The sequence below is a fragment of the Sapajus apella genome, unplaced genomic scaffold (genome assembly GCF_009761245.1).
Source record: "Sapajus apella isolate SASKATOON/1434 unplaced genomic scaffold, GSC_monkey_1.0 scaffold1, whole genome shotgun sequence".
Lineage (NCBI taxonomy): Eukaryota > Metazoa > Chordata > Mammalia > Primates > Cebidae > Sapajus > Sapajus apella.
This window is the reverse complement of record NW_022436941.1, coordinates 43,654,499-43,661,051: the sequence shown is the minus strand read 5'-3', so window position 1 is coordinate 43,661,051 and position 6,553 is coordinate 43,654,499. Positions and strand designations below refer to the sequence as shown.

The following is a 6,553-nucleotide window of genomic DNA, read 5'->3' as shown; positions in this document are numbered from 1 at the left end:
CCCTCTTCCCCACCTGCTGTGAGGAGCTGGTTTGGCTTGAGCAAAGTGCTTGAGGGATGTCTCCTAATCCTTGAGACCCATCAGGGTCCCTGTTGAGCCTCCTTTTCTCACAGCCATTATCTCCCAAATTAATGGCAGTGTTTCCACAGTTTAGCAATTGCCTTGATGTAGTTTCCCAGGCTCCGGGGACATATCTTGTGCCACAGCTATCCTATATCTCCAGAGTGGGGTCAGACCTCACAGGGAGTCTCTGGGTCTGAGCAGGCAAACCAGTCCAGATTCATTGCCTTGGGGTGGGGCTAGGCCCAACCTGGTATTGAAGTTATGCCAGACAGGTGTTTTTAATCACATTTTTTTCTCTAAGTCAACTGCAAAATAAATTCATAATAAATAAATGTGGTCTCATCTAGAGAGCTCTGGGAGACCTAGAAAAACAGATGATTAAAAGAGAACAATTGAGTTGTTCCTCCAGAAAGGGCAACAATTTGGAGAGGAAGTGTAGTTAGTAGACCTGGCTTTGGAATCTGGCTCTGCCACTTCCCAGCTGTGGATGAAGTCTTATCTTCTTAAAACAGGCGTCTTCTTCTGTGTAAAATAAGGGTACAAATAAAACCTCATAACATTGCTGTGAGGATTTATAAAATGCCTGTAAAGTCCTAGATTAGAGTCAGCAAAAGGAAAATTATAGATAAAATAAATATTATTTAAAGACTCTTTTTCTTTTCTCTCAGATCTTTATCTTGTATATCAACTCAATATTTAGAGAACTAAGGAATATTTCATTTTGACTTCTTTAAGCAGAAAAGAAAAAAGAATTTGGGGACCAAAGTAACTATCTTTAAATATTTGAAAGACTGAAAAGCAAAATAAATAAATAAACAAGTAAATAACTATGGGTCTTATTCTATTTTTTTCTGGTGGTAGCTTCAGTCTAATATTTATTGTTTCCCCTTAAAAATACTACTTAATTAGCTTTGCAAAGTGACAATGTTATAGGCAATGAGGTTTATCAGAGGCGCAATTATTGCTAAATGAAAACTTTTCCCAATACCCTGCCATGACGACTTGAAATATAGTTGGCATTGGCAATTTTTGACGGTCTCTGTAGAGACTAAAAAAAAAATACTATTTAATTCCCCCATTTTCATTCCCGTTGCTTAACTATCCATTTTTCCTTTTTCTTCTTCCTCTCTCCCTTTTCTCTTCCCTTGTATCTCTCCTTTCTCTTTATCATTTTCTTTTTTTCCATTGTCTTTCTTACCTCTCTTTCACTTTCACTTCTTCTCTCATTTTCCTTCCTGTATCTTTTTCTTAAGTAAACCAAATTGTGGAGTACATAGTGTAAGCAAAAAAAACTCACATGTATAGTTTGCATAGCTACTATATATTATCAGTTTCAAAAACAAAGAACTCTCCTTTTCTCTGATGTTATGCTTTAATCTGAGAGGCAATATTTACAGAGTGTTCAGTGGTCTGAAGGAAGTAAAATATAACACAAAGATCTTCTAGACATATACAGTATAAGCTTTTACTTGACTACATTCAGATGTTATCAAGAGCAAGTTTATCAATAACTTGCTGTTATATCAAAATTGGAAAATGAAAATTAAGAAAAAACAGAAAAGTAGCATCTGGATTTTCAAGAAAATTGCAATACATTTGGAAGTGGAAGCTGAACACATGAGAAGAGAACAATTAAGCCCATACGTATTTGTGTTAAATTTGGGGAGCACTCAAATAATAGAAGACATTCACAGCTAGCTCAAAAGTTAAGACTTTCCTTTTATTATTTTATTGTGTACTATGTGTTAATAAGAAAACATAAACTGGGCAAATAAAACCAAAATAAAATTACCCAAATACACCTAGTTAATTTCTGAATGAATAGCTTTATCTTTATCTTTAGCTCTACAATGTACATGCTATTTTATAAATACACTGCTCTTCCAACAGGATCCTCAATATTTTTCTGTATCAATAAATATGGAATAAAAACCTTTCCAGGCCTATAGGTGATCAGAAAAGGAAGAAAAGGTATGGGGCAGCATGATCAGCTAGACCCGATGGTGGGTGAGCTTATGCTGCTACTTGAAGAATGTGCAGAATTTAGAATACCAGATAGGAGATGAGAGTCTCCCAGAAGAACAGCAACATGGAAAACTGCAAGAAAGGAAAAGAGCATGGGTCAGACACGGCCCATTGGGTGGACCAGTGTGGCTTCCTGTGGATAAGTGGGGAAAGGCAGAGAGAAGGATAGACCTAGGCAAAGAGAAGCTTTAGAGCACCTGTTCATTATCAAGAAGAAATGAATTTGAATGGCAGTCCACAGTGAAATACAGATGACTCTCCACATAAAGAGAATTGTTACAAATTATCCACAGTAGTGAATGAGAAACTGGAATTCCCCTCTAGAGAGCTTCAAAAACAACAGATGTGGTGGGCACGGTGGCTCACACCTGTAATCCCAGCACTTTGGGAGACCAAGGCAGGTGGATCACGAGGTCAGGAGTTTAAGACCAGCCTGGCAAAGATGGTGAAACCCTGTCTCTACTAAAAATACAAATGTTAGCCTGGCATGGTGTTGAGTGCCTGTAATCCCAGCTACTGGGGAGTTTGAGGCAAAGAATTGATTGAACCTGAGAGGCAGAGGTTGCAGTGAGCTGAGATCATGCTACAGCACTCCAGCCTAGGTGACAGAGTAAGACTGTCTCAAAAAAAAAAAAAATTACAGATGTCTGAGCTCAAATAAGGATCTATTGTAGATACTTGCAATACATTTGCCTTATCTTAGCTCATCTTAGTAGTAGACAATTTAACAATATTTCTGGCTTACTGTTTTTCAAACTGTGGGGACAATAGTCAGTTATGACATTAGTGAGTCATGATCAGCAGTTTAAAAATTTGAATAATGCATAAAGAAGTTAAACATCAGAATATGCTGGCACTGTTAACATTCTCAAGAGCTTATTTGCGTAAATGAGGATTTTCAATCTTGAGCCAATTAAAGTAACAAAGACACATAGCTGCAGCATTAAATAAAGTATTTCCTAATTTTTAGTTTGGTATTGTTTGTTTTTGATTTGTTTCCATTTTGTGTTTACAGATTAATAAAACATAAATATTTACATTATACATTGCTTTTACCCGATCATAGGTAATAAAGATAAGAATTGTTTCATGAAATTTCATGTTCTTATTATGTGAATGTATATGTACTAGTTGCAAGGTAAGATATATTTCTTACTGAGGACAATGGGGAAAAAAGTTTGGAAAAATTACTGAGAACTTTACTTAAAAACAATTTATTAATCTGGCAAGAGGTCTATTTCGTTGATCTTTTCAAAACACTAGCTCCTGAATTTATTGATTTTTTGAAGGGTTTTTTTTGTGTCTCTGTCTCCTTTGGTTCTGCTCTGATCTTAGTTATTTCTTATCTTCTGCTAGCTTTTGAGTTTTTTTGATCTTGCCCCTCTAGCTCTTTCAATTTTGATGATAGGGTGTCAATTTTAGATCTTTCCTTGCTTCTCTGGTGGGCATTTATTGCTATAAATTTCCCTCTAGACAGTGCTTTAAATGTGTCCCAGATATTCTGATATGTTGTGTCTTCAAAAATAGACAGATCACTAGCCAGATTAATAAAAAAGAAAAGAGAGAAGAATCAAATAGATGCAATAGAAGACAATAAAAGGGATATCACTACCGATTCCACAGAAATACAAACTACCATCAGAGGTTACTACAAACAACTCTATGCACATAAACCAGTAAACCTAGACGGAATGGATAAATTCCTGGACACTTGCACCCTCCCAAGCCTAAACCAGGAAGAAGTTGAAACTTTGAACAGACCAATAACAAGGGCTGAAGTTGAGGCAGCAATTAATAGTCTACCAACCAAAAAAAGTCCAGATCCAGACAGATACAGAGTTGAATTCTACCAGATGCACAAAGAGGAGCTGGTACCATTCCTTCTGAAACTATTCCAAACAATACAAAAAGACAGAATCTTTCCCAAATCATTTTATGAGACCAACATCATTCTGATACCAAAACTCAGCAGAGACTCAACAACAACAACAAAAACTTCAGACCAATATCCATGATGAACATAGATGCAAAAATCTTCAATAAAATACTGACAAACTGATTGCAACAGCACATCAAAAAGCTTGTCCATCACGATCAAGTAGACTTCATCCCAGGAATGCAAGGCTCGTTCAATATACACAAGTCTATAAATGTAATTCACCACATAAACAGAACTAAAGACAAAAGCCACACGATTATCTCAACAGATGCAGAGAAGGCCTTCCACAAAATTCAACAGCGCTTTATGCTAAAAACTCTCAATAAACTAGGCATTGAAGGAACATATCTCAAAATAATAAAAGGTATTTATGACAAACCTACTGCCAATATCATACTGAATGGGCAAAAACTGGAAGCATTCCCTTTGAAATCCGGCACCAGACAAGGATGCCCTCTCTCACTACTCCTATTCAATATTGTATTGGAAGTTCTAGCCAGAGTAATTAGGCAAGAAAAAAAACGATTAAAAGTGTTCAATTAGGAAAGGAGGAAGTCAAATTGTCCCTATTTGCAGATGACATGATTGTATATTTAGAAAACCCTATCATCTCAGACCAAAATCTCCTGAAACTGATAAGCAACTTCAGCAAAGTCTCAGGATACAAAATCAATGTGCAGAAATCACACATTTCTATACACCAATAATAAACTAACAGAGAGCCAAATCATGAGCAAACTCCCATTCACAATTGCTACAAAGAGAATAAAATACTTAGGAATACAACTATCAAAGGATGTAAAGGACCTCTTCAAGGAGAACTACAAACCACTGCTCAAGGAAATAGGAGAGGACACAAACAGATGGAGAAACATTCCATGCTCATGGTTAGGAAGAATCAATATCATGAAAATGGCCATACTGCCCAAAGTTATCTATAGATTCAATGCTATCCCCATCAAGCTACCAATGACCTTCTTCACAGAACTGGAAAAAACCACCTTAAAATTCATATGGAACCAAAAGAGAGCCCTCATACCCAAGAAAATCCTAAGCAAAAAGAACAAAGCCAGAGGCATCACACTGCCTGATTTCAAACTATACTACAAGGCTACAGTAATCAAAACAACATGGTACTGGTACCAAAACAGAGATATAGACCAATGGAACAGAACAGAGGCCTCAGAGGCAACATCACACATCTACAACCATCTGATCTTTGACAAGCCTGACAGAAAGAAGCAATGGGGAAAGGATTTCCTGTTTAATAAATAGTGTTGGGAAAACTGGCTAGCAGTGTGCTGAAAGAAGAAACTGGACCCCTTCCTGACACCTTACACTAAAAGTACCTCCAGATGGATTAAAGACTTAAACATAAGACCTAACACCATAAAAACCTTAGAAGAAAACCTAGGCAAAACCATTCAGGACATAGGCATAGGCAGGGACTTCATGACTAAAACACCAGAAGCATTGGCAGCAAAAGCCAAAATAGAAAAAATGGGATCTAATTAAACTGCAGAGCTTCTGCACAGCAAAAGAAACAATCATTAGAGTGAACCAGCAATCAACAGAATGGGAAAAAATTTTTGCAATCTACCCATCTTACAAAGGGCTCATAACCAGAATCTACAAAGAACTAAAACAGATTTACAAGAAAAAAACCAACAAACCCATCCAAATGTGGGCGAAGGATATGAACAGACACTTTTCAAAAGAAGACATATATGAGGCCCATAAACATATGAAAAAATGCTCATCATCCGTGGTCATTAGAGAAATGCCAACCAAAACCACATTGAGATACCACCTCAAGCCAGTTAGAATGGCAATCATTAAAAAATCTGGAGACAGATGCTGGATAGGATGTGGAGAAATAGGAACACTTTTACACTGTTGGTGGGAGTATAAACTAGTTCAACCATTGTGGAAGACAGTATGTCGCTTCCTCAAGGATCTAGAAATAGAAATTCCATTTGACCCAGCAATCCCATTACTGGGTATATACCCAAAGGATTATAAACTGTTTTATTATAAAGACACATACACACGTATGTTCCTAGTGGCACTGTTTACAATAGCAAAGACCTGGAACCAACCCAAATGTCCATTGATGTTAGACTGGACAAGGAAAATGTGGCACATATACACCATGGAATACTATGCAGCCATAAAAAATGATGAGTTCGTGTCCTTTGTAGAGACATGGATGAATCTGGAAACCATCATTCTCAGCAAACTGACACAAGAACAGAAAATCAAACACAGCATGTTCTTACTCACAGGCAGGTGTCGAACAATGAGAACACAGGGATACAGAGAAGAGAGCATCACGCACTGGGGTCTGTTGTGGGGGCCAAGTGAGGGATGGGGGTGGGGTGGGGAGGTCGAGGAGGGATAACGTGGAGAGAAATGCCAGATGCAGGTTACGCGGGGGATGCAGGCAGCAAACCACATTGCCGTGTGTGTACCTATACAACAATCCTGCATGATCTGCACATGTACCCCGGAACCTAAAGTACAATA

At 37.6% G+C, this 6,553-nt stretch overlaps 1 non-coding gene across 1 annotated transcript; it reads left to right on the top strand.

Annotated features, from left to right (window-relative positions):
* The first annotated feature begins 970 nt into the window (after positions 1-970).
* On the top strand, positions 971-1,111 carry LOC116554725. Its single transcript, XR_004270287.1, has one exon. It is a non-coding gene; the product is annotated as a U4 spliceosomal RNA (small nuclear RNA).
* Positions 1,112-6,553: the final 5,442 nt, after the last annotated feature.